Source organism: Zootoca vivipara, chromosome 14 (assembly GCF_965207765.1).
Source record: "Zootoca vivipara chromosome 14, rZooViv2.hap1.1, whole genome shotgun sequence".
Lineage (NCBI taxonomy): Eukaryota > Metazoa > Chordata > Lepidosauria > Squamata > Lacertidae > Zootoca > Zootoca vivipara.
This window is the reverse complement of record NC_142597.1, coordinates 6468798-6495681: the sequence shown is the minus strand read 5'-3', so window position 1 is coordinate 6495681 and position 26884 is coordinate 6468798. Positions and strand designations below refer to the sequence as shown.

The 26884-nt window shown below is 43.0% G+C and overlaps 1 protein-coding gene and 1 long non-coding RNA gene across 2 annotated transcripts in view; one reads left to right on the top strand and one right to left on the bottom strand.

Annotated features, from left to right (window-relative positions):
* The window catches only part of LRRTM4 (leucine rich repeat transmembrane neuronal 4), a 412227-nt gene that overhangs the window by 149624 nt on the left and 235719 nt on the right, over positions 1 to 26884 (top strand). The window lies entirely within an intron of this gene.
* LOC148683472 (uncharacterized) lies at positions 11946 to 22369 on the bottom strand. Its single transcript, XR_015946983.1, has 4 exons — positions 22105 to 22369; positions 20342 to 20402; positions 13973 to 14104; positions 11946 to 12929 (listed from the first exon to the last, which is right to left on the bottom strand). It is a non-coding gene; the product is annotated as an uncharacterized LOC148683472 (long non-coding RNA).

The window sequence follows — 26884 nt, the reverse complement described above, 5'->3', positions numbered from 1 at the left end:
GTGGAAGAAATTTGCAGAGGATTCTGGCTGGCATTCTACTTCATACAAGGTAAGGCTGAGCAGGATGAGGGAGAAATTTTGTTCCGTTCACCTTTAAATGTGAATCAACCTAGTTTACACTTTCTGAAACAATACACAATCTGAAATTCAAAATTGGCACTTATTTGAATTTTCTAATGGAGTTCTTAATCCCCCTTCTCCAACCTCAAAATAAACTAAAACACAAAACCATTTCTGATGGAAAGGGACAGGAACTGCACAGTAGGGGGAAGATTGCATATATAATATACAAAATGTATTGTATTGTGGGAAAGCGGTTTTGCAAAAATGTGTGTATATTAGTAGAAATGTGCACTAAAATGCTGAAACGTTTTTGTAAGGTCTTCCTGTGTTTTTTTAATTGCAAACTGATGCAGAAAGTGGGCAAACTAAATTTAAGATTGGGGAAAGATTATAAACTGGGGGAAGTTGAAACTGACAGATTTACACATCCCTTGTTGAACCTCACCATCACCCTGTGTGAATGGAGAAAACACTCCAAACTCCCTGCAGCTGCAGGCAGAAAATAGGTTTGGCCGCTGGTGGGTAAGCTGTCTTTCAGAAGGCAGCCTCTCTGCCATTGCTATGGACAATGTGACAGGGGCCTGCATGAGACTTAGACAGACATTGTGTTCTGTCATGTGCCTAGAAGGCTTTAAAACAATCCCCAAAAGACAGTAGGACAGAACAATAGTGTGCCAGCCATGATATATGAATATACTGGCAGCCCTTATCATATCCCTTCCCTTTGCCTGCTGTGCAAGGGCTGCTTGCTCTAATTTGTGTGGCGGAAACTGTTGTAAGGATGACGGCACTGCTGTGATTGGTAATCTGCTTCCTAAAGCTTTGATGCATCTTTAAAACTTTATGCTGTCGAGTCGGGGCTTTGGGAAGTGTTTGCAGTTTCATTAAGGCACACTTCATTACCGCATCATGCTTTTAAAAGTTGTGGTAGAGCTGACTCATCACACGCTTGTAAATGTGATAACGAGGGCAATTATCAATGGCTTTGGTCGAGTCCATGATTTATGCCACTGTAGCAGGAATCAAGTATGCAGTTTTTAGTACCCCAGGCAGGTCCAGGGTCATGCTGCAATGCCTGCACAGGAAGAGGAAACAGCTTGCATTTCCAGATCCCCTTGCCCCATGTTGCCTGCTTACACACTTACACCCTACAAAAAAGTTACTTGCCGGTATTTGTGCAAAGCACTGTCATTTCTTAATTACAGAAAGTCAGGCACACTGGATAATGTTGTTTCCTAGATGAAATCCCAACCTTACGTTGTTTTCCGCCCAGAGTGGCTGGGGGAACCCGGCCAGATGGGCGGGGTATAAATAATAAATTATTATCATTATATTATTATTTTTCTTAAAATCAGGGAAGGCCCTTTGGTCAGCCCTGTAGTTTAGTAATGTTTCTCTGTAGCTTAAGAATCTCTTCCTGCAGTGCCAAGGAAGTCCTCTCTGGTTGGTATCCAATCTCTAGAGTGGTTTTTTTTACATGCGTATGTGCTTTTCCTTGGGTTTTGGTTTATCAGAAGGCATTGGAAACACCCAATTCAGACTATTGTAAGGTCTGATGTGATCCTTTCTCTCAGTCAAGGAAGACACTCGGCTTTGGGAGATCAGACAGTGGTCTCTATGTATTCTACTCTAGAGGCCGTATTGACACCTTTGCCAAGCAGAGGAACTGTCATGGGGATCACACCCCAGCAGCCTATTCTGTTGACTATTGAAAGATGATTCGGTACAGTGGTACCTCTGGTTGTGAACAGAATCCGTTCCGGAGCCCCGTTCACAACATGAGCAGTACGCAACCTATGTCAGTGCTTCTGCACATGTGCGGGTCACGATTTGGCACTTCTGCACATGCACGAACCGTCAAACCAAGAAGTAACCCGTTCCGTAACTTCCGGGTTCGGCATGTTTGTAACCCATGTTGTACGCAACCCACAGCATTCGTATCCAGAGGTATGACTGTAGTCAGTCTGTGAGGATTTAGAAAAGGATGCTGTGGTTACTAAGTCCCAACATGGGTTTCTCAAAAATAAGTCATGCCCGACCATTCTCATTTCTCACCAATCCACTTGGTGGATCAGGGAAATGGTGTGGACATAGTGCATCATGATTTCAGCCAGGCTTTTGACAAAGGCCCCCATAGTATTCTTGCAAGGAAGCCGGTAAAATGTGGGTTGAATGAGGTAACTGTTAGGTAGATTTGTAGCTCGTTGAATGACTGAACACAAAGAGTACTCATTAATGGTTCCTCATCGTCCTGGAAAAAAGTGACAAGTGGGGTGCCGCAGGGTTCTCTCCTGGGCTTGTTGTTGTTCAACGTCTTTATAAATGATTTGGATGGAGGAATTGAGAGGACGCTCATCAGATTTGCAGGTGACACCAAACTGGGAGGGGTAGCTAATGCAGCAGAAGACAGAATCAGAATTCAAAATGACCTAAACAGAAAATGTGTTGTATTAGTGGAAAATGAGGCACATTTGCATGCAAAATGTTGAAAAATATGTACATGGATATGCATGTGAACCGAGAGAGAGAGAGAGAGAGAGAGAGAGAGAGAGAGAGAGAGAGAGAGAGAGAGAGAGAGAGAGAGAGAATAGCTCAGCCAGTAGGGTATGAAACTCTTGATCTCAGGGTCATGGGTTTGAGCCCCACATTGGGCAAAAAAAATATTCCTTGGATGAAGGAATTGAGGGGATACTGTGTCTAATTCTGGGCACGGCAATTTAAGAAGTATGTTGACAAGCTGGGATGTGTGCAGAGGAGGGCAACCAAGATGATCAAGGGTCTGGAAACTAAGCTTTATGAGGAATGCTTGAAGGAGCTGTGTATGTTTAGCCTGGAAAAGAGGAGGCTGAGAGGAGATACGAGAGCCATCTTCAAATATCTCAAGGGCTATCACATGGAAGATGGGGTGGGGCTTGGGCCAATGGCTTCAAGTTACAAGAAAGGAGATTCAGACTAAATATACAGAAAAATCTGTAAAGAGTAAGAGCTGTTCAACAGTGGAATGGACTCCCTTGGGAAGTGGTGGACTCTCCTTCCTTGGAGGTTTTTAAACAGAGGTTGGATGGCCATCTGTCATGGAAGCTTTAGCTGACATTCCTGAATTGCAAGGGGTTAGACTGGATGACCTTTGGGGGTTCTTTCCGACTGTGATTCTATTATTGTAATTTCAACAAGGGAAAGGAGCCCTGTGAGCAGCAAGACAGGCCTTTCTGGGCACATGTGGACCTTCAGGAACCACATTGGTGGCCACGATCAAACCACTTGCAGATTACATTATGCACATTGCTCAGTATTTCATGGAGGACAAACTCATAGCATCAACATTTACTGGCCAAGGTACCCCTTCCCACATACCTGCATCCTTAACACATTATTAAATACTCAATTCTGCTTTTTCTGTATACTTTCATGTACTTTACAATTGCTTGCCTTCCACTGTATTAAAATCTTAGGACTGGAGAGGAGAAGGCAAATATGGTCTGTTCTCTGCCGCCACCAGCAGAACCAAGGCTTCTGGGAGGTTGCAAGAGGGAGATCATCACAGAAAGGAGAAGACCAGCCTGGCCTCATCCAGCAGCCAGAAAAGTAACAGCTACAGGGATCTTGCTCCCCTACCCTTTAACCAGAAAGGGTGGCATGCATACATATAGACTAAACTTACCAAGAAATGAAATGCTGACTGATTTACATATATACGCGGGTGGCACTGTGGGTTAAAGCACAGAGCCTAGGGCTTGCCGATCAGAAGGGCAGTGGTTCGATTCCCCGTGACGGGGTGAGCTCCTGTTGCTCGGTCCCAGTTCCTGCCAACCTAGCAGTTCAAAAGCATGTCAAAGTGCAAGTAGATAAATAGGTACCGCTCCGGCGGGAAGGTAAATGGCATTTCCGTGTGCTGCTCTGGTTTGCCAGAAGTGACTGTCATGCTGGCCACATGACCCGGAAGCTGCTAGTAAAGTGAAATGAATGCAGCAACCCCAGAGTTGTCCTAACCTAATGGCCAGGAATCCCCTTACCCTTTACCTTAATTTACATATATGTAAATATGTAAATATATGTAGATCCTTAAATAATAATCTGTTGTAACCATGCTTTCACTCTTTGAAAGCAAAACAGATTACCTAAATGTAAGCTCACTGAAAAAAGGCATGTTTCTGTATATTCACCTGTATACAACTGAACAACAATAAGATTAAGTAGAAAATGTGTGGTTATGGCATAGCCTCTTCACAGGAAGCTCATAGCCTGACAGTGTTAGACTCCCTTCCTTTCAAATGCAGCTATCATTACAGCTGTGGTTTATGACTCTGACAAGTCATCTTCAAGGAGCTCTGATTAAAATTCATAGTGTAGTCATCCTTCATCTTTATGGCCTGTATTTAAACAGCAAGACAGGCAACTGTAAAAGTGGTGGACATGGGCATCAGTGAGCTTTGCTTTTGCCTGTTAATCCAAGCTTCAAATTGGAGTTTTGGGGGCTGGCATCTGGTAAGGAGTATTCGGGTTCAAGTTGCTTTCACATGAGTTTATGCATAAGTCTATTCAGTCCCATCCCTGCCTTAATCTGTGAAGAAGGCAACACCAACATTCATACTGAAATATTTCTTTTTAATATATCCTCTCGGGGTGGGGTGGGGTGGGGACCTTGTATAAATTTCTCTCAAAATACACATTTGTAATGTATTTCAAATGTATATTTCAAATGTGTATTTTGAGAGAAATTTATATTTTTATATTTTTTAAATTTTATATATTTATATTCTGCCCTTCTCCCATGCCGGAATGCAAGGCAGTTTACAACCTTTTAATTAATCAATTATAAAATACAAAATAATAAAAACAAATTGGTCATTTTTTTTTCAAGTTTCAACTATTTCTGAGTCACTTTTCTGCATAAACCATGCCAAAACAATGCACCATCATAAATAATAAAATAAAAATAAAATCTGATGATAAAGTCTTTTAAAAGATCAGGAAACAAAAATGAATCAGGTAGAAAGAGTAGCAGCTGTCAATCATTCAGCAATCAATCAAATGTGCAGAACAACAGGAACAAAAGTAAATCAAATGCTTTAACAATCGAGGAAGGCTTCATTCAATATTTGATGGCTGTAGAAAGGCAATGGTTCATTCTTATATCACGCCAAAAAGGCCTATTGCGCTGTCACGGTTCCCTCATCTCTCTCACAATTCACCAGACAGCCCAAATTTAAGCTGGACTTTGTCATGATCTTTAGATAATAGTAACTAGCCATTGCCAGGTTAGTCCATCAAATAATTTCATAGCATATTTAATTGTCATATAAAATGCAAGCCAGAAGCACATGAGCCACTGACTCAATACTGCCATCTCCACATGGACATAACTGTTCTTCCAGTGGGATTTTGTAAAAATCAACCCTCAAGTACAGCCAAAGGCAGAATATTCAGTCTTGCATAAGTGAAAGCGCGTCTGTATTTTGGAATTGTTAAATTTTGCCAATAGGGTGCCAAAGTGTCAAAATGGCTAGGTGGAAAATAATCATACCACAGACACAATTTCCTTATCGTGGCCAAATTATTCTGCTGCCCAATATCATATAGGCTCTGTCTAATTAAATTATTTGCTTTACTGAAGCCCAGCGTTAATAACTGTTGTGGTGATAAACCAGAAAAGTAAAACTTTTGGTTGACAATTTTAGTCCAAGCGCTCTCGTGACAATCTTGCAATACTAAGGGTAGTAGACCAGTGGGGTTTAAATTTAGGCAAGGCCAATAACTAAATGTCCTACGCCAAATCTGTAATTCAACAGAGGGGAGATTAGGCTCCAAGCGCAATGAAGCATTTGGAACACAGGATGGAACAGGGGGGAATTGCCTTAGGAACTTAGACTGAACAGCTTCTGTAGATCCAAGGTGAGTGCCTGTCCAGATCTGAGCCCCATATAATAACTGTGCTAGGGGTTTAGCTTTAAACACTTTATATCACTTTAAGAGCAATGGTTTCCCCTCAATAATCCTGGGAGCTGTGGCTTGTTAAGGGTGGTGGTACCTATATGAGGCATCTCCTAGCAACTCTCAACACAGATAATACAGTTCCCAGCATTCATTGAGGAAGGCCATGACTACTAATGTGACATGAAAGTGCTTTAAATGTGTGGCACACGGATATAACCAAATTATAGAAAAAATACATTATAGAATTGTAGAATTGGAAGGGACACCAAGAGTCATCTATCCAACTCCCTGCAATGGATGGATCTTTCACCCAGTGGGCTCGAACTCATGATCCTCAGATTAAAAGTCTCCTGCTCCACTGACAACTACCCCAGCTCATGTTTTAAATGTTTTATTGGTTTTATCTTCTTTTAATTTTGATCGTTCTATGTATCTTTGCTTTTAATTGGACTATAATTCCTGGATGCATTTTTAATTCTACTTATACAACAGTTGGTAAACTTTTTGATCAAATAGTTTATACGTGTGTGTATACATAATGAGAGACATCTGGTGGGACAGGTTACTCACCCATTAATAAATAAAAACAAAATGAATAAATAGTACCATTCTTTGTATTTATGCGCAGAAGTGACTCCTACTGAATTCAGTAAGATTTAATCCTAAATAATTAGTTCACATTAAAAGGTGGATTACCTGGTTTATGCATCTGAAGAAATACACAAACTGAAACACAGCAATCCTTCAAAATTCACACTTTTCTGAATTTTGCAATGCAGTTCTCCAAGCAAGTAATGATAGAATCATAGAATCATAGAATTGTGAAAGAGAGAAAGAGAAAGAGAAACATACAGAAAGATATGTTATTAGAGAAAATGGCTTTGCAACTATGCATATAATTGGCAAAACTGCATATAGCAAAGCATGTAGGAGAAACTTGTACAAAAGCTGATTAATTTTCATGATGATTTTTTTCAAAGAGCAAACTGATGTGGAGAACTGAACTTGAGATTAGAAAAATGAGAAACTGAGAGAAATTGAAATGATCTGATTTGCCCATCCTACTGAGCACCTTCAGTCTGAAATTGTAGAGCTCTGGCACAGCCGCACCATTGCAGTGAGAGAACTAGACCTAAGCAGTACAGAGTCCACCACAAGGCTAGTCAGTTTTGCATTTGGAACAAGACATCAGCATCTCGTTCAGTAAGCACTGTTCAGAGCCCAGGAATTCAGCAAAGATACTGGCTTGCCAATAATTTCACTTCATGGATTTTTATTGATGTGAAGATGCTCTTCATTCTGGCCTTACTAGGTTAATTAAACAGGGAGGAAATGGCTGACTTGGCAAGATGGGGAGTAGCCAGTGTCTTATGGGGAAGAAGAAGCTTGAAAATAATGGCAGTGTGTGCCTACAGAAAATGGCTTTAAAATCCGTAGTAATAGCACCAGAGTCCTCTATATCAAACTCCAAATTATATTGAGACTGGGAAGTGCCATCCTGAGTGGGTATGGCTATGTTAGGAACATAGTAAGATACCTTATACTAAGTCAGACCATGAGTTCACCTAGCTGAGTATTATCTACATGGACTAGCAGTGGTTCTCTGTGTTCCAGACAGTGGTCTCTCCCACTGCACCATGTTTTTGTTAATGAGTAGTACAAAAATATTTTTTAAATAAATAAATATTTGGACAAGTGGCAAAGAAATTATCCAGCATTTAGCACAAATATATTTCTAATTTAATTCCCTTTTCTCTTCCTGTGTTATCTTAAGGACTAGAAACACATTGAAATTTTACATAACACTTGAGATTTTCCAAAGGAGAAATTTTGCATCCCTTCCCAGCTTTACTGAAAATTAGGACAGAAACACAACAGATCAAGGGAAGTAATAGTACCACTCTGTTCTGCGTTGGGCAGACCACAGCTGGAGTACTGTGTCCACTTCTGAGTGCCACAATTTAAGAATGACATTGACAAGCTGAAACATGTGCAGAGGAGGGCAACAAAGATGATCAAGGGTCTGGAAACCAAGCCTTATGAGGAACGGTTGAGGTAGTTGGGTATGTTTAACCTGGATAAGAGGAGACTGAGAGGAGATATGATTGTTGTTGCTGTTTAGTCGTGTCCGACTCTTCATGACCCCATGGACCAGAGCACGCCAGGCACTCCTGTCTTCCACTGCCTCCTGCAGTTTGGTCAGACTCATGTTGGTGGCTTCGAGATATGATAGCCGTCTTCAAATATTTAAAGGGCTTTCACATGGAAGATGGAGCAAGCTTGTTTTCTCCTGACCTGAAGCAATGGATTCAAGTTACAAGAAAGGAGATTCCAACTAATCATCCAGAAGAACTTTCTGATGGAAATAGCTGGAAGTTGGTGGAATCTCCTTCATTAAGCAGAGGCTGGGTGGCCAACTGTCAGGAATGCTTCAGTAGAGAGTCCTGCATTGCAAGGGGTTGGACTAGATGACACTTGGGGTCGCTTCCAACTCTACATAAATATATGATTCCCACTATTCAGCTTATCAGACCAATGCAACATTCCTTCATTTTCTAAAGATTTTTTCCAACACACCAGGCTCCTCAAAGAAACCTTTTATGAGATGGTACTTGTATGCTCATAATTTTTAACTTCTTTAATTGCCTTTGAATAGTAATGTCATCATTAATGGGCATGTAGCACGTCAAGCTGCCACACATTTAATGACTCTGGGAATTGTGACCTTGCTGTTCTCTGACAATTTCACCACTTAAAGGGCAGGAAAAAATTATGCTTCTGAAATAGGTAGCTGTGGAATAGTGTTATTTACAATTGTTATGGAAAAGATCAATGTTTCATAGGTGAGCCATTTGTTCTTCCACTCAGTAATAGAGAAGCCCACTTCAGGCATAATCATTCCCCTTGTGAATAGTATAATGCAGAAGTGAGTGGGGACGAACACAGTAACCTCTTGCTCCCCTGTTACCATTAGGGATGGGTGACTTCGTTAATTTCAGGTTTCTCCAGTTTCTTATTTTTTTCCAATCTTAAGTTCCATTGTCCACATTTCCACATCAGTTTGTGATTTTTTAAAAAAATAAAAAGTCCTTGTACAAATTAATTTGCATTTTAGCATAAATTTCTCATAATAAATACATTTGCATGGAGTTTTTGCTTCATAAGCACATTTCTCCAAAGCAATTTTGCCTAATATAATTGTATTTTTCAATGTTATTTTTTCTAATATCAATATTAGTGAAATATGTGCATTTTTGTGCACATTACTTGGCTGGAGAGCTGCATTGCGAAATTCAGGGAAGTGTAAATATCAGAGGCTGGCTATGTTTCAGTTTATGTATTGTTTAGGAAAGCAGGAATTAATTAGGTTTGCCATTAAGTGAGAATGGAATAAAATTTATCCCCCATCCCATGCCACTTAAAAGGAAATGCCCTTCTTAAAAAAATAACAACAATAATCCTAACATATATGCAGATAGCAGCCTCACTGAGTTCAACTGGACTTACTTCCCAATTCCCTTGATCTCTGGTCAGTGGCCATGCTGGCAAGGGCTTGTGGGAGTTGTAGTCCAACTACATCTAGAGGACACCACATTGGCTATGCCTGGTGTATAGGATAGCAGTATCAATATCTTCACTCAACCATGCTTAGAGTCTTAGGTTTTCTTATTTGATGTATTGAAATTCACTCTTTTAATGTGCTTACAGAAAATAAATAGGAGAAAAAGAAAGAAAACTGTGAACAGAGATGAAGTGCAAATCATTTGGCTCACATTTTATTTTAAACCTATCTGATTTGTGCCTCCATCACAAACCATCACAAACAGAAATTGTCACTTCTGCTCTTTAGCAGGGGTGAATTTTCCACACACACCTTTCTAGGAAGAAGATAAAAGTTGGCCTCTCCCAACTTGTAGAGAGGTTAAAAAATAATAATAATAAAAAGGTTTCCTTGGCTATGTCTGAAGTAGGAGGAAGAACAAGCAAGTGGTAGGTCCTCTGTGTGAAGAAGACAGAGAAATGGTATTGGGTGACAAAGAAAAGGCAGAACTAGTCAACACCTACTTTGCCTCTGTCTTCACCCAAAATGAAAGTGTGTCCAACCTGGTGATAATAGAATAAATGATGTAAGGACAGAGCTGTAGCCCAAAATAGGAAAAGAGGTAGTCGGGGAACACCTAGCTACTTTAAATGAATTCAAATCTCCAGGGGCTGATGAGCTGCATCCAAGGTTACTAAAGGAGCTTGTGGATGTAATTTCAGAGCCTTTGTCTATTAGCTTTGAGAATTATCAGAGAACAGGTGAGGTCCCTGCACACTGGAGGCAGGCAAATGTTGTCCCCATCTTCAAAAGGGGGGGAAAGGAAGACCCAGGTAACTACTGACCGGTGAGCTTGACATTGATACCAGGATAGGTCCTATAACAGATAAATCAATAGTTGGTCTGTGAGCATTTAGAAAAGGATGTTGTGGTTACTAAGACCCAGCATGGGTTTCTCAAAAATAGGCCATGCCAGACCAATCTGATTTCTTTTCTTTCTTTTTCTTTTTTTGATGGAATTACAAGCTTGGTGGATTAGTAAGGCTTTTGACAAAGTCCCCCATGATATTCTTGTGAGGAAGCTGGTAAAATGTGGGTTGTTAGGTGGATTTGTAGCTGGTTGACTGACCAAACCCAAAGAGTACTCATTAATGGTTCCTCGTCATCCTGGAAAAAAGTGACAAGTGGGGTGCTCCAGGGTTCTGTCCTGGGTCCATTGTTGTTTAATGTCTTTATAAATGACTTGGATGGAGGAATTGGGGGATTGAATGACTGAATCACAATTCAAAATGACCTAAACAGAAAATGCATTGCATTAGTGGGGAATGAAGCACATTTGCATGCAAGATGCTGAAAAATATGCACATGGAAATTCATGTGAACCTTTTTTTTAAAAAAGGGGGGGGGAATAGCTCAGCCAATAGCGCATGAAACTCTTGATCTCAGGGTCTTGGGTTTGAGCCTGACATTGGGCAAAAAAAGATTCCTGCATTGCAACGGCTTGGCCCAAATGGACCTTTTGGGCCCTTCCAACGCTACAATTCTATGATTCTATGAAAAGTAAGAAATTGATGTGGAATTAAGGCAAATTGAATTTAAGACTAGAAAAAAAAAGAGAAATCAAAATTGACGGGCTTGCCCATCCCCACCTGTAGGGGTCTTGCTTTCTCTTTGGGTGTACAGTGAATGTGCTTTAGAACATCTCCCTAGCATCGACACATTGGAGGGGGGATTTAGCAGTGAGCAATATAACTGTAAGAGTTCCCTAGAGTACATTTTGAAAGCTACTCTGTTAAAAGGGCAGGGAGTCATCCTTATCCCCTTTCATCATAGAAAGCCTTTGTCCTGGAGTGTAGCATTTCCATCTAAACAAACCTTGTTTTGCTGGCTTATCTTCTTTGATGTCTGTTTCCTATTACACATCTGGGTTTAGGCTCCAATGCAAATCTTTGTGATATTAATGGGGATCACTATATCGTTTATTATTGTTGTTATTTTTTGTATTGTAAAGTGCCTTGGGTTTCTTTGTAAATTAGCAGTGTGTGTGTGTATGTGCGGTATAAAAAAAGCTAAGATAGTTCTCATGGTGAAAAGCGTATTTATGGACTTGGCCTTAAAACTGATGGATATATTGCCTCTAGTGGCAGAGGCAGTGTGCCTCTGAATACCAGTTTCTAGGTGTAAGGGCGCTGGGTTGCTTTCTCACGAGTAACGTGCTCCAAACTCCGTATCTGACTTTTATAGAGTTTATTTATATACATATGTACAAGACAGAGTGATAATGACCATGACCATCTAGTCCGAGTCAGAATCCAGAAAGGGCGCCAACAAAGGAACTTTGCACCCGTCCCATAAGCCAAAGGCTACAGAAGGTGTCTCAAGAGTGCCCATAAACCAATAATGCCTCATGGTGCCTATCATTTAAGGTCTTTATTTCCTTTACCCACCCACACTAAATATCAAGCAGACCGAATTAATAAAACTGATACGCCTACAGTTAAGTAGATAAAGAAGAGTGCCATTCAGGAGCTCCCCTGCCCACAAAAAACCCTCGCAATTCAGCTCCTGGAAAAGGGCCCCAGCATGTAGTGGGGAGAATGGTGGGTGCTACAGTGAAAAGCAGGATGTTGAATGTGCTGAACAGGTCTAAATAGTGGCCTGAAAACCCCCTACTATTGGGTGCTCCTGCTCATGTGATCTCTAGACCCCCTTCCCTTTCAGTCTTCTCCGAAGGAGAGGGGTGAATTGTAGGCAAATTCACCTCGCTAAAGGTTAGAAGGAATTTTGGTTGTTGTTTCCCCCCTTGTAATACATGAATGTTTTGTAATGCATGTGTTTTCCATCTGATATACCCTTGTGCTCCCTTGTTCTACATAACCGCCCTACATAAACTGAGAGAGAAATCTTTGTGTCACTCACTGACTTAACCAGCATCAGTGCTTAGCTCCCCCCACCCTGGCTGCATAATCTTCTGTAAGAACAACTAGTCATTTTGAACGGATATTCACAGCAATAGGGAAGGTGACTGGGATCTAATTGTCATTGTACTGTAATAATATGCTAAAGAATAGTCTTATCAAATTATGTATGTTTATATAATAGATATAATAGTTTCTTATCAAAATCCATTGACACATACTAATTTTCACTTATTAGAGTAAAGTAGAAACTTCTGATAGACTCTTCAGTATTCTGCTATTTGAATTCTGAACAAGAGAAGCAGGAAGGAAGCCCCTTATGGCATGGATTGCTGTTGTGATGCTCTCCAGATGTTGCAGTACAACTGAAATCAAGCCGGGGCAGCACGATCTGTTGTTTTTAATAATAATGATGATGAATAATGTAATTTATATACCATGGCTTCTAAGAGGCTTCCAACCATAAGATCAATCTAGAATTAAAATACATAATAACATTTAAACACTCTGAATTCAGATATGCACTAAATCAAACAATTAAAAAAAGCATAACAAAACAGTTTTTTAAAAAGCAGTTAAAGCAATAAAATCTTAAGTTCCATTCAGGGGAACACCTGCCGAAGGAGGTGCATTTTCAATAATGGCAGCACCCATGGGGCCTCTTGTGTCTCAGAAAGAAGAACATTCCACCACACTGGGGCTACCAGTGAAAAGGCCATGCTACCACAAGCTGATAATCCTCAGGCTGTGGCAAAACTAACCGTGAATGATTTGCAGTAAAGAGGAAGGATGATGGGATCTGAAGTCCATCATCATCTGGAGGGTACCACATTGGCCACGTCTCCCTACAAAATGGAATGCACCAACTTATCTTAAAGTTGTTTAGCAATCCAATGCAACAGAAGTAAGTTTTATGGTATTTTGCATTCAATTGTACTGAATGCCATGCTAACTGCAGCCTTATACCAGTACTGATTTTCACATGGGATTGATTTTCACTTGAAGTGAACTGGACATAAGAGCATTCTCTTGTTGTTTATCTTGCATTTGTTAAAGACATATGAAAATGGTTTCAGAAGCACGATTAACACAAGAGGGGCATTATCATTTAGGCAGCCTAGGAAAGCAGTCATAAGGCAAGAAATGTCAAGTTAAGGAAATTGGGGGGGGGGAGAATATCCTAAGAATCCAAGAGGAGCCAAATATTTGAAGATATTGAGGGGAAAGGAAAAGGGAATGGATTGAAGACCATCTCAGTGCAAATTCTCACAATTTGATGAGCATGCTATTAGTATCATAGAGCTGGAAATGATCTTGGAGGTCATCTAGGTGAACTTCCCTGCTTATGTTCTGTTCTGTTGGAAGCCGCCCCGAGTGGCTGGGGAAACTCAGCCAGATGGGCGGGGTATAAATAATAAATTATTATATTATATTATATTATTATTGGAAGATAATTATTGTAGGCTTCAACTCCATCATTCCTGAGAAATGGTAGTCCTTTCTCTGCTTAGAGTACCTCTGAGGAAGGAGAGCCAACCATCTCTTGAGGCAGCCTGTTATGTTATAAAACAGCTATTCCGTTGTCTCCAAATGTTGACCCAAAATCTTCTCCCCTGCAATTTCCATCCATTGATTTTAGTTATGCCTTCTGGAGTGACAGAGAAAAAAAATCAGAGACAGCCTATACAAATAGGTTTATCACTTCAACTAGATTCAACAGTGGGGAAGCTAGCACACTTGTCTTCATTCTCCCTCTTTGCATGACAACTGAAAATGTAGGGTTCATTTTTAAAATGCTTTTTGTTGGAGCCCTAAGACCAGGCATCCCCAAACTTCGGCCCTCCAGATGTTTTGGACTACAATTCCCATCTTCCCCGACCACTGGTCTTTTTAGCTAGGGATCATGGGAGTTGTAGGCCAAAACATCTGGAGGGCCGCAGTTTGGGGATGCCTGCCTAAGACCATAAAGAAATGTTGTTCTCCTTGCACAGAGAACAGTACACATCATATTATCCAGAAACAAAGATAGTAGTGCAGCAGAATTAGAGGCAATGGCCCCACAACATCGCAATAGGGGGGTGGGGGCCCCGGGCTCCACTTTGTGTGGGGCAGCACGGCACCCCCTCACCACCTCCACCGACAGCTGCCTCGCCTGAGTAGGAGGAGGAGGGAGGGAGAGACGGAGGCTGGCCGAGCAGCCGAGAAGCTACGCGCTCGAGTTGCCTCCACTTCCCACAGTCCCGGCGGGGGCGTGAGCTGAGGTCTGCCCTCCTTTCCCTCCATCCCTCCCCAGGGGCAAGGCCTGGCTCTGCGGCTTAGAGCCCCTCCGCCTTCTCCACCTTTTCCGCGGCTCCTGCTGCCGCTGCAGCCCAAACAGAAGTGGTGGCGGCGTCTGCTGCGCGCTCCGAGGGCGCGCCGACCCAGGAGCTGCTGAGGCGCTGTGCCACCGTGGGCTATTGTTGCAGCCACCAGGAGAAGCCCATGTGCAGCCCTCGGAGTCGGGGCCAGCGGGATTGGGCACGCCGTCGGGCTGCCACCGGCAGGAGCAGTAAGTGACGACAACGCCGGCGGGGCTAGGCTGGGCTGGTTAGGGATGCGGTTCGCACACTGCCCTCACGCTAGAGCTTGAGGAGGGGAGGGGCAAATGGAGAGGAGGAGGAAGCCGCTTCCCTGTCTCCATTGCTTCTCCTTTCCCTTCATGCAGGTCCCTTCCTCCCAGCGGCGTCACTAGCCTTTATGCGCGCGGCGGACGCCCCGCTCCCCGGCAGCTGCCCCCCCCTGCCCCATGCTGGGTATGCCCATGTTCTCAGGCCTCTTTGCCAATGAAACACACACACACTGTTGCCAATGAAACACACACACACTGATGGTATCCAGGTTTAGGAGCACAATAGCTGTGCAAACAGAAAGGCAACAATAAATCAAGCCATAAGACGTACATAAGAAAAGCCCTGCTGGATCAAACTAGAGGCCTACCCAGAATCTTGTTTCCCACAGTGGCCAACCAGAAGCCTATGGGAAACCAGAAGAAAGACATGCCGTCAACAACAGTCTTCCGTTCATGACCCCTAACAGCTGGTATTTAGAACCATGCTCTTCTCATTCTGGAGACAGTGTATAGTCTATGATAGCCAAATCCTCCATGCATTGGTCTAACCACTTTTGAAAGCCATCAAACACTGGCCCTCATAATATCCTGATGTAGCAAATTCCATAGTTTAAATATAGTGCTGTGTGAAGACTGTCTTGATTCTCCTACCATTCAGCTTCATTGGATGACTCTGGTCTCCAGTAATATGAAACATTGGGAGGGGTGGGGGAAGGTCTCTCTCTACTCATTTTGTGCACACAATGTATAACTTTATAAATCTATAACATGCCCCTTCCTTTTTTCTAAATGGAAAAGCCTGAAATGTTGTAAAATTTCTACACAGGCAGTTTTCTCCAGCCCTCTGATCATAGTATTCTGCATACTATTTTGCTACATGGAAACCATAGCTGCCAAGTTCCGGATTGAAAAATCCAGGACCAGCAGTGGCGCAGCACCGGAAGTCGCTTCTACGCATGTCCGGAAGTGCGTAGAAGCGACTTCTGGCGCTGCAGACATTTTGGAAATGGGCAGAGTGGCACCGGAAGTCGCTTCTACGCACTTCCGGACATGCGTAGAAGCGACTTCCGATGCTGGCGCTGCCCGATTTCTGGTGCCCATACATGGGCAGGAGCGGCACCAGAAACATGGCTGCCGGCAGGAGCTGCTTTCCGGGGGATTTACGGGATATGAATCCATTCGGGAGACCAGCGGGAAATGGTAAGAATATATGGGGGTTTCCTGGGGAAAAAGGGGTACGGTGCAAACATAGCAAAAGCTATGGTGCAAACTTGAAACACAATGGGCAGGTTTTGGGTTGTGGTTTGCTCAGAGTAAATCCTTTGAAATAAATGAACATATCTAACTTAAGCATTCATTTCAATGGATCTACTCAGACTAGAACAAACGTTGAATACAACCAATCTCCCCATGCCCCCACTTTTATCTCAATGAGGACCAGTTACTTGGTCTTTTGGCAAATAATAGTAATACCTATATGGGATTCTTAGAAGTATGCGGACTATAACTATTCCCCTGCTGAATATGCTTTAGCAGATAAGCCTCCTGCCCTGGCAGTGAGCTTGCTTTTAATTAGTGGGGTGATGGACAAGTTTTCTATCAAACCTTTTGTGGCTGTGATTTTTCAGAGCCTGTGGAAACTAATAATATTGCAGAATGGGACAGGCACTGACAGTACTAAAGGACTTTTACAGGGGTTTGGTGAAGTCATGTCATTCTTTGTAGCCTTTCCCTGCTGTCTCTCTGACATGCCTGGAAGCATCATGATATGATGCATATACTACAATAAAGAGAGTGGATGAGCTTGCTGCTGAGTTATTGATGGCCAGATCTCGTCATCTCTACTCTACTCCGCTATACAGCCCTATTAATTTCAATGGGGATTTGCAGTGTGTGGATGGCACTTGATCCTCTGTCTTCAATGTACTAAATTTTAAGTGTAGCTTGGGCCCAGGAAGAAGGTCATTGGCATTACATCCTTTCATTAGCAGTAAATGTTCTTGCCAAAGACCCTCCCCCCCTTCCTGTGAGCAGAACATAAAGATTTTATTTTAAATGCTGAGTCTTAGCATTAACAAGCACATAAACAATTCAAATGTTCCAGTGCCTAGTTCCAAATTAATCCTTGGAAGTAGGATCCAACATTGGAATTAGTTCGCTCTTTGAGGTTTGGTCTTGATTCCACAAACATGCACACACTTTAGCCCCCACCCTGCCATAGCACGGTATGCTCTTGGTCCCAATGTATGGTCTGAAGACACATGAAACCACCACCTTGCTGAATCTAAGCCGGTCTAGCAGGGCCGTCTTAAGTATATCTGGAGCCCTGGCGCCATGGTGCGACGGATCCCTCCGGCGCCCCCCTGCCCCGTTTCCCAGCGCGGCGGGCGCAGCTGCGCGGCACCCCCCTGGCGGCCCCATGCCCTGCGCTACCCAGCCTAGCCGTAGGGCTGGCCCTGCGATCTAGGTTTGGTCAATGCCTAGGTGGGTGATCACCTGGGAGTGTCATGTATGGTGCCTTGAGTCCCATGATGGAAGAAGAGTGAAATATTCTTTTATTTAAATGTAGGGAGGGTTTGGGAGGGCCATAGCTCAGTGGCAGAGCATCTGTTTTTTATGTAGATGGTTCCTGGTGCAATCACTATCATCTCCAGTGGTTCCCAGCCAGTCTGGTTGTAGAGCACCAGCTAGGCAGCTACTGTCTAGTAGTAGTAGAAGCTTGGCATTGCCTGTTCAGGAGGGCTTGTTCTGGTGGCTTGGGCAGTGTGGAAGCACCCAAGGAAATTGGATTACTGATGCTCATGATCAAGATGGGCTGATATATACACAGAAGATCAACTGCTTGGCATGCAGAAAATCCCAGGTTCATTGGCATCTCCAGGTATGGCTGGAGATGTCCCCTGTATGAAACTCTGGAGAGCCACTGTCAATGAACGTAGACAATGCTGAGTTAGATGGACCAGTGTGACCTGATACAGGTTAAGCAGCTTCTTAAGTTCCTATGGCATGTCCCCCAAAGAATCCCATGTCTAAGGCAGATTAGCAAGTCTGTGCATATCATGCAGCCATTAGCTGAACTACAAGTCATCTAAATGTGGATTAGTGTACTAAAAGCAGATCTGGTCTCAGTTTCAGCACATGGCCATGATTTTGTCATCAGTACCTCACCACAAACCGTTCTGACTAAATATCAACACAGGCTGATGGAAAAGTAGCTTTGGAAAAATGTGGTCTTAATTTGCCAACCCTCCCCCCGATACATATTTTTAATGGGCACTCCCCAAAAGTGCTACTGTGGGGGGAGAGAGAGAGAGAGAGAGAGAGAAGAGAGAGAGAGATGTGCATGATGGTTACAAAAGGCTAACAATGGCTTTGAAAACTCTGCATTTCTCCAAGATTTTCACAGCTGTGTGCACACAATCCTAGCCCCTTCCAGTCTTTTGTGTGAGCAATTTATTATATTACCCCAAGCCCTTGTTGTTTTGAACCTGTTTGTACAAATAAAATGACACTCCTAAACTCTGCACTAAAACAAATTAGATTTATTTGGAGGAGTTCAGTGAACAGCATTTTGAATGGGATCCATAATAGGCTTTTTAATTAAATGAATATAGTCATTTCATAGAGGCAGTTCTCATTAGTGCAGCAATATTGAGATGACCATTTCCTTCTAATTGTGTTGTATATTTATGTAAGTGGCTCTATTTTAGGGTTGGTTTGAACAGATTTATATGTAATCATGTCTTGACACCTCACTTGAATTTAAAAGCAAGGTAGTCCTGCTTCCCTAAAAAAAGATGTTAAAGCGCAAGGGGTAAAAATTGATTGTGGATATTTCTGGTCACCTGAACAACTTACCCTGTCTCATACTGTGCTTTGTCAATATATCCAAGTTCTTTCTGCCCTGGCTGGTGGTAGCTGGGTTGGGATCTCTGGGAGAAGCCTTTCCTGTCCTGAAATCCTTATATCTGCAGATGCCAGGGATTGAACCTGTGACCTTCTACATGCAGAACATGCATACTAGGGCTATACACCAGACAAATCCTGGATCCCAAACTGGATTGGTCCAATGAAGGCTGTTTTGAGATTTGTCTGGAGTGGCTCAAGTAAGCCCCAGATCATCCTGAGTTGGGAACACCCAGTGTGATGCAGAGCTATCAGATGGAGGAGGGAATAATAAACATAAACACCACCACCACCACCACCATAATTTATTATTTATACCCCGCCCATCTGCCTGGGTTTCCCCAGCCACTCTGGGCGGCTTCCAGAAGGATATTAAAATACAATAATCTATTAAACATTAAAAGCTTCCCTAAACAGGGCTGCCTTCAGATGTCTTCTAAAAGTCTGGTTGTTTTAGAATGCAGTCAAGTGGCATGAAGTGGGAGGGAGAGAAGGAGAAAAAGCAGGTAGAAAGTTTCCTTCTTTCCTAGCTGTCTATTTGCTGTTGTTGGCATCCATCCATTTTGGGAAACAATGGAGGAGTGTGCCTTGGGGGGGGGGGTAAAGGCAAACCACTGGAGAGTTACAGCACCTGCTGTGGCTGTAGAGACTGAAATGGGTGGTATATGTTTTATGATGAGAAAGCGGTGTGGAATCCAATGGTGTTCCAGAATGGATTTAATGTTTTGGAAGAAAGCTGAAGGAAGTTCGCCCCTCTTGGGCTTTCTGATGAAGACCATTTTATGATTCAGAGAATTTACATTTGCATCTGAAGTGTTCTTTCTTTGGAGAAAATATACATTTCTGGTGAAGGATTAATTTAAATGTGTGAAGTACAACTGTTGCCAGTTGTAAAACCAGGGGCTACATAAATTATTTGTATTAGGGAGAGGTAAAATGTAAAAAAAAAACCCACAAAAAAACACCCAACCCAATTTTAAAATGTTAATTAGGTTCTGGTCTTCGTGGACAACACTTGTATTCCCTGCATCTGAGTCAATCAGCAATCCTGAGTGTACTTTATGTCATATCTCATTTGGAGAACAATTCATTTTCCTTCTCTTCCCTTCTCTGCATTCAGTCCTTTATTGTATGCTAGGGCAGAGGCATGGGAACAACTTGCATTATGACGTTGATCCAGAAATATTCTGACATTGATCCAGAACATTACGGAAAATGTCTGGTTTGGGAGTCATCCAAATATCTGCCCTTTTGGGTGGATGCTATGTCTTTGTGAACTCTGTAGCTTTAACACTATAGATTTTCCAGGGACATCAATAGATTTTGTGAATTTGAGTTTCTTTTAGTGCTGTACATCAAAAGGAGATTTACCTGTCATTTCATAGCTGCAACAACTCTCTCCTGACCATAATGGAGAAGTCTTTGCTCATCCCTGAATTAAAAAAAGAAAGAAAAGAAAAGGATTATTTCTGCTAGTCACATAGTTCCAGGCTAGACGTCAAAAGAATTTTTGCAAGAATTTCTCAAGGTCTTTTATATCAATAATACCAGCTAGTAATAGCACATAAGAAATATAGTCTTAACAGAATGTGAAGTTTGCAAAGATGCAGCACTTTGAACTTAATAAATGCCAGAGTAAAAGCTTTCCCAGATAACCAAGACTAGTCCCCTTTGAGTATATGCAATGTGACACTATCTTTAATCATGTAAAGCTCATAGTTCAGTATAAGGAACTAAAGAGATGAATATGGTAAATATTGAGATTGAAATTGCAATCAGGATGCACATATGTGATTAGTATTCAGTAAGGCCAGTAGGGCCCTGGCCCCTCAGGGATAGCCAAGAACCCTCTGTGAATTTCCTTTTCTTAAAAAGCTCATTCTGGTCCATTTGCTTCTGGGGCAAAAGGTAAAGCATGCAGTATTATTCAATGGAGCATGCATCAGATTTGGTGAGCTGCTTTAGAAGGAGAGAGGAATTTAACATGCACTGTTCATCAAATGGGTTAGTTTGATCACACTCCTGGCATGAAGGTGCAATAAATTGAACAGGTAGAGAGGTGACTACTTAGGAACCTTTTAGGATGATAGGTGTTCCCCATAAATTGCTGCACAGGGTTGTGGGGCCATTGAGTAGTATACAGGATGTTTCTTACTCTGTGGTTCTCCAGAGTGGGTGGCTCCGGGAGGCCTCCTTACACCCTTAGCAGGTGTGGATTGGAGAGAGACATGTTTAGAACTATTGTTCCACTCTTGGGCAAGTCTAGCACACTCTAAGAACGCAATTTTGATAGACCTAATTGTTCTCCCACACTTTGGCCACCTCATGAGAAGAGAAGACTCCCTGGAAAATACCCTGATGTTGGGAAAGTTAGAGGGCACAAGAAGAAGGGGACGGCAGAGGACGAGATGGTTGGACAGTGTCCTTGAAGCTACTAACATGAGTCTGACCAAATTGCGGGAGGCAGTGGAAGACAGGAGTGCCTGGTGTGTTCTGGTCCATGGGGTCATGAAGAGTCAGACTAAATAAACAACAACAAAATCATGCTATCATGCTTCATGCTATCATTGCAAGTATATTTGTTGTTGTTTAGTCGTGGCCCTAATTTAACCCAGGCTTTTAAAAGGTAAAGGTAGCCCTGACCATTAGGTCCAGTCGCGGACGACTCTGGGGTTGCAGTGTTCATCTCGCTCTATAAGCCAAGGGAGCCGGTGTTTGTCTGTAGACAGCTTCCGGGTCATGGCGAACCAGAGCAGTGCACGGAAACGCTGTTTACCTTCCTGACAGAGCAGTACCTATTTATCTACTTGCACTTTGACGTGCTTTCGAACTGCTAGGTTGGCAGGAGCTGGGACCAAGCAACGGGAGCTCACTCCACTGCGGGGATTCGAACCGCCTACCTTCTGATGGGCAAGCCCTAGGCTCTGTGGTTTAGACCACAGCACCACCCACGTCCCATACCTCTGCTTTACCTCATTGCAAATGTTATTTTCATACTAAAATTGTAACACATAACTACAGGTTGGGAAGCAAAACATTTTCACCCCTCAGTCGAATTTAAAAGTGCCTAGCAGACACACACACACACACACACACACACACACAAGCCTTCTGAAATTTGGCAGGTTTCTTACCTGGGGGGCATCTTTGTGGTATATGCTATTTTCACACACATTTCTCACAAGTGTGCAGGGAAGATTAAGTGAATCCTCTTTTAAATCACCGCAAAATGTAAAGGCTTCCTTTGCAATAAAACCACTGCCGCTATCCTTCTAAAATTTGGCAGTTTTTTGTCTCCTTCGACAAATTTCTTCAAATTTCACACAATTTTGCAAAAAAGTATTTTATAGATGATACTTTTTATTTATTCATTTATTGCATTTACATACAACCTTTCTTCCAAAGCAGCCAAAGAGGTTTACAATTTTCAAGTACTAAGATAAATAATAAAATAGTAAAATGGGAGGTGGGTAGTATTGGACAGTCTGATGGGAGCAGGCCCTTATATTGTCTGTGTCTGCCCTCTTCACATTATTCCCCATCCTCACAGGCAGATGGTGTCCATTGGCCCTGTAGCGGTGCCTCCCTTGCTAATGTGTGTGTGTGTGCGCACACACACACAGAGAGAGAGAGAGAGAGAGAGAGAGAGAGAGAGAGAGAGAGAGAGAAAGAGAGAGAGAGAGAGACATATTGTCTGGAATTTTGCAGGTATTATTCATTTAGTAGGAGCAACTATTCCAGCAAATTATATTGAATTCTGTCAAACAGAATGAAGTTACAGTACTTTTTAAATAAATAAATAAATAAATAAATAAATAAATAAATAATAAAAATCCCCATAATGTGTGGACAGGAAGGTCAGAATTTTCTGGATCAGTATTAGAATTCTGACCCAAATTGGGCAGCCTTATATTTGGACCCAAACCAGGCAGCCTTTGCATTGTGAATTGTGGTCCACTGTGAATTGTGGTCTGAACTGAAACTTGTAGTCTGTGCAAACTTCTAGAATTCAACTCGGTGGCTAACTAGGAAGTAAACTTGCTAATGTGTTCCAATTTTCTGGTCAATGAATGCAAAAGCATAGGATGGGAACATAGAAAAGCATTTTGAGTTCTTGCAGAAACTCAAAATGAATGTGTACTAACGTTGATGACCAGATTTAACCTAGAAGAGGGCTGAGAATGAAGAACTTGAGTGCACACATGCACATACTAACATACCTGAAGGAGCGTCTCCAGCGCCATCTTTCTACCTGGACACTGAGGTCCAGTGCTGAGGGCCTTCTGGCGGTTCCCTCGCTACGAGAAGCCAAGCTACAGGGAACCGGGCAGAGGGCCTTCTCGTGGAATGCCCTCCCACCAGAGGTCAAAGAGATAAACAACTACCTAACATTTAGAAGACATCTGAAGGCAGCCCTGTTTAAGGAAGCTTTTAATGTCTGATGGACTACTGTATTTTAATATTTTGTTGGAAGCTTCCCAGAGTGGATAGGGAAACCCAGCCAGAGGGGTGGGGTATAAATATATTGTTATTATTAAATAATAACATTGAATTTAACATCAGCCCAGGCTAGAGATGGGAAGGCCTGGAAAAACCTGGAAAAACGGGGGGGGGGGGTTCTGGAAAATTTTTAAAAATAGTTTGATATACTGTAGTTTGAATATTCCACACACTCCCCCCCCCCATTTTTTCTGGGGGTGTGGGGCAGCTTTGGAAAAAACCATAAAAAACCGGTCCCCCCCCCATTTTTCCTTTTCTTCCCAGGCCTTCCAGCACCCACACTTTGTTAGGGCCAGTCCATCTGAACATGTAGAAGCCGCATGCGATTTACTTCCTTTTAACCACTGCTGACTTCAATCATCTTTTGAATACTCTTAAATACCTGTTTTTAACTGTGTTTTATCAATCATTTTAATGTACTGTTGTATATTTTTGTAAACTGTTTAGATTCTAATCTTTAGAAGCTCTCTTACCATCATGCGGTTTATAATATATAATAACAAATTCAATTTGAAAAACACACACACTCCTTTTCCTTTCAAACAGAGTTTGAGCCTTAGTGCAACATACTATTCAGTAACTGGATATTGGTTACTTCTGGGCCTGGCATGCAAAAAATTGCCTTATGCTTTGTCCTCAAGTAGAGATGGGAAGGCCTGGAAAAAGAACACCAGAAAAGTTGGGGGGGGCAGGTTTCTTTCTCGTTTTCCCCCAAAACGGGTTTTTAGAAGTCCATGAGAAAAATGACAAAGAGGAAGAGGAAGAAGAAATGGGAAATGGTAGCAGTAGTTCAGAAAATGAGACAGAATAAACTGTGTGTATATGTTGTGTCTTTCTTCTTTTTCTTAAAGCACTACTCAAAGTGTAGACCTTTTATGGAGCTTAAATATTGAGGTGGACCCTGACTTTATTTGCTGTAGCTGCTAAGGGGCAAACCTGATTATCATTAATGTTGATGGTTTCTTGCTTTTTTTGTTGCTTTTGAGGGAAAGGGGGGTGGTTACCTGTTTTATTGCAAGCCTAATACTTTTATAAACACCGCGTTTCATGCAATTTGTAAAACTACTCCACACTGAACTTTTTTTCCTTTTTTTTTTAAGTCCAGGGGTGAAACAGGGAGAAAAACCTTTTTTTCTCATGGTTTCAAAATTTCTGGAAATTTTACATCTCTAGTCCAGACCGAGGAGGTTTTGGGATAACTGCAGAGAGAGGCCTGATCCTGCAGTTCCAGAACTTCCAAAGGTTCTGGTAAGCCGGGAAATCCCTCCTCCTGGGATGCCTCCAGTTCCCCCAGGAGGAAATGCCTGGCTAGGACAGGCTTTGGGGCCTCCCCAGCCCGGCCCCCAGCAGGGCTAGGAGGAGACCGGGTGCTGAGCAGGGGAGGAAGGGGCCCTGGCAGAAGGGCCTCCAGGAGAGCCGAGCCTCCCCTTTCCCCTAGGGCAGCCGGTTCAGAGGATGCCTCAAGCCCTCACCCCCTTTCTTCAGCATCCAGACCTACATCCACCCCCTCGGACAGGGAAAAGGGGGAGCTTTCCCCAGATGAGGAAGAAAGGGAGCATTTCCCCAGACTCTTCATGAGCCCAGGCATCAAGCCACTCTTGAGGAAGGCTGTGAAGGAGCAGCCCCAGGCAGCCAACTAGACCTCCCAGGTTCTTCCCCAAGCATCCAAGAGAGTTTTGCCCTTTCCAGAAGAATTTGAGAAGAGCATCTGGCAGGAATGAAAGACACCTGGGGCTTCCTCTCTCATAAAGCAGCTATATCCATTTGATAAGTCTGGAGTGGGATTTGCATGGACAGGCAGAGTCCCCCAAACCCCAGGCGACCCCTGAGCAGAATAATGACTCAAGACAACTTGCTATGGGATTAAAATTGGCCACAACTTTATTAAGGTTCAGATGTAGGGAGACCTTGGCTCAGGCACTGGGCGTTTATCCTACCCAGTCCCCAGCCGGGGATCTGGGAGACTTCAGGGTTATCCAGAATGTGTGGGGATTGGGCTGGCTCTGGAGAACATATGTTCAAGCAGAGAGCCCCCAGCCCCACCCCTGTTCACCACCGCCGGAGGGGAGAGCAATGACAACCTTTTGGCGTATGGCCAATGCCTCCCTTCAAGACCCCTTTAACGGGGAACCCTGGTATCGCCACCACAAAGGGGGCTTGAGACACACACACCCCATTTAGGAAGATAGACTAAAGGATTCCTCCCAAGGCCTGAAACCACCAAAGTTGTGACGTATTGCTACGGGAAAGGCGAAACCTGCCAATGCAGGAAAATTCCTTTCCGGCCCTTCAACAGCGGCCCTGATGTAGCAGCGCCTGCGTACCTGTAGAAAAGAGGTTAACCTGCAAAAGAAGACTTAAATGAGGGTGTGGAGGGTGGGAGAAGCTCTGGAGCCGACTGCCGCTTCCCAGGTAAGAGTCACCTTCTGTTGTGTGGGCAGGGCGGCCCCTCTCCTTACCTGGCCAGTCCCCTGGCAATGCCTCCTCAGGTGGGATTGGATGATTGGCTGGGGTAGATGGAGACCCCAGGTATCCAACCTGGGGAGGATGCAGCCAGTCCGAACTACCAGGGAGCTGCTCTGGGATCCAGGGGGCTGCGCGCGACCATGCAAAAGTCGCCCCCCCCCACTTAATGTGGGGAGCAGTCATTCTGAGTGTTCCTCTCATAGACGCTACCACACCCATGGATCTTTGATTTCTGGAGGTGGGCAGGAAAACAACAGGAACCCCGAGGACAAAAGGGCAGAGGTTTTGTTTTACAGATCATGTGAAGTTAGTGCAGATCACTAGCCATTAAGGTCTTGCTACAAAACAATTACAAAACTTTGGCACCAGTTTCGAGGGGTTCAGACAATGTTGAGTTTTTGGGTGACCCTGTGACACCTGGATTTGATGTATCAATTACTCCGTCTGTGGGGTGCTACAAAATGTGGGGTTTTCGCTACTAAATGCTACAGACCAATTACAAAACTTTGGCACTGGTCTCTAGAGGATTGGACAACACTGGTTTTGGGGTAACCCCATGACTCCTGGATTTGATGTATTAATTACTCTGTTTGCAGAGTGCTACAAAATGTGGGGTTATCGCTCCAAAACACTACAAAATGATTGCAAAACATTGGCACCAGTTTTGAGGGGATCCCAGATTTTGGGGTTCATAGTTAATGAAGCTGTCTTGGGTCCATGATGCATCAGTCAATTCCAGTGTTCTCCTCCTCCTCTGTGTCATTGTTGATGTTGGAAGCTTGCGTTGTCACAGCAAATAGGGTTGAATCCAGCCTAGTTGGGGGTGGGCAATTAAAGAAAACCAAAAACAAGAGCACAGGCTGTAGTAACATCCCTACTTGTAGAGCATAGCAGATAAAGCTCTATTAAAAGGCCTATTTCAAATTGTTCAGCAAATAGTTCTAAAAA